The sequence below is a fragment of the Morone saxatilis genome, unplaced genomic scaffold (genome assembly GCF_004916995.1).
Source record: "Morone saxatilis isolate NCDOM2014 unplaced genomic scaffold, NCSU_SB_2.0 Contig16, whole genome shotgun sequence".
NCBI classification, from domain to species: domain Eukaryota; kingdom Metazoa; phylum Chordata; class Actinopteri; family Moronidae; genus Morone; species Morone saxatilis.
Window position 1 is genome coordinate 23,343,759 of NW_023339718.1, and position 1,606 is coordinate 23,345,364.

At 32.8% G+C, this 1,606-nt stretch overlaps 1 protein-coding gene across 2 annotated transcripts in view; it reads left to right on the plus strand.

The window, feature by feature from the left end:
• Window positions 1–1,606, plus strand: part of tet3 (tet methylcytosine dioxygenase 3) — a 30,451-nt gene that overhangs the window by 11,392 nt on the left and 17,453 nt on the right. The window lies entirely within an intron of this gene.

Sequence of the window (1,606 nt, forward strand, 5' to 3'; positions counted from 1 at the left end):
ATATATATTTAAAGCTCTTTCAAGAACAAATCTGAATTATTATATATATATATATATATATATATATATATATATATATTGCAAAGCCAATATCTTATATAAAATAATCTGCAATAACCATTGCAAATTAGAACAGCATGATTTGAAATGGGGAAAAAATGAGCTCTTGTGAAAAGTGGGACTATATGTAGTGTTAAATACACTCACTCGGTCATATGTATATTTTACTTGCCTAAACGTATTGTCATTTTGTATGTATTCCTGTTTTTGTCTTGTGTGATTGTTTGGCCTGAAATAAAAAAAAAACTTTTGGAAAATAAAATAAAAAATAACAGCTTTTAAGAGAATTTGAGCACCATTGTTGGCTTTAACATATCAAGATATTCAGATTAGTAGTCAAATTGCTTTTTAATTGTCTACAATTTGTTTCAATCTGACTAAAATAAACAGAATGCTTTGATCATGTAATGTGACACAAGTCCAGGTCCTGTGTTTGCAGTTTTCAGTCGAGCTACTAATGTGGTAACTGTCCCAATTTCAACTTAGAGAGGAGGTGATATATGTGGCTGCCCTGATCAGCTCCTGATTAGTGCTACCAAATGTCTGAGAAAGTCTTTAAACCTACTGAAAGGATGAGATATATTATATGAGTCATTTGTGACTTCTAAAATATTTCTGTATGAATGTTTTTTCTTCTTACTTTGTATACTGGGTTGTAATCACAAAAAAGGAGCATCTGTGACAAACATCTAAAATACAGATAGAGAAGATAAAAAGCCAACTGAACATACTTTGTATCTTAGATCCTGTCTATTACATTTGCCTTTTAAGGTCTTGTTTTAGATTAAAATTTCTTGGGTATGTGATAATCTCTCCAGTGAATGAGAGTTTAACTGCACACTTTCAGACACCTCATTTAGCTCCAGTTTGCTGCTGAAATCATTTTTGAGCACTTTGGCTTGAAATAACATCAATAAGCTCAATGTGAACATTGCAAAAAATACTTAAAGTTCTCTTTCAAAGTAAAATCAGGAACATTTGCCCCAATAACTCAACAAAGACCATAATAACTTAATAAAATAATGTAATAATCATCTGGTTTTGCTGATGAAAGCAATCCACACTATATAAGCAAACATATGTAATCAGATGCAGTTTTCTGTTTCCGTGGAAGTAAAATGGATAGTTTATACGTCTTCTCTAGTGTTGTAGTTTTCAATGATCTCACAGTAATTTTGTGTATTATATTTTATTTTCTTCACTCCTCAGTGTGACCACATCTGGCCCTATTCAGAGTCTTTTAATACCATGGGTGACATGTTTTAACTCTAACTGCCTGTTTTGCATAGCCCTACTGATCTGGAGCAAAGTTTCCTTTTATAAAAAACAGTGAAACTATGTCACGTGACTTGTGTCTAGCCTGACAAACCGCTTGCTTGTTTTGAAATGACTCCACTGAAGCAATTGTTAATTCAGTTTTCTTTAGCCCTACTGACCTGACCCTGCAGCACTGTATGTTCTGTTTGTGTGAGAGGTGGGAAGGAAACCCTGGATAAGAGCTTGGAAGAGAATGGAGCCTAATATTATTTTGATGTTTGTTATTTAT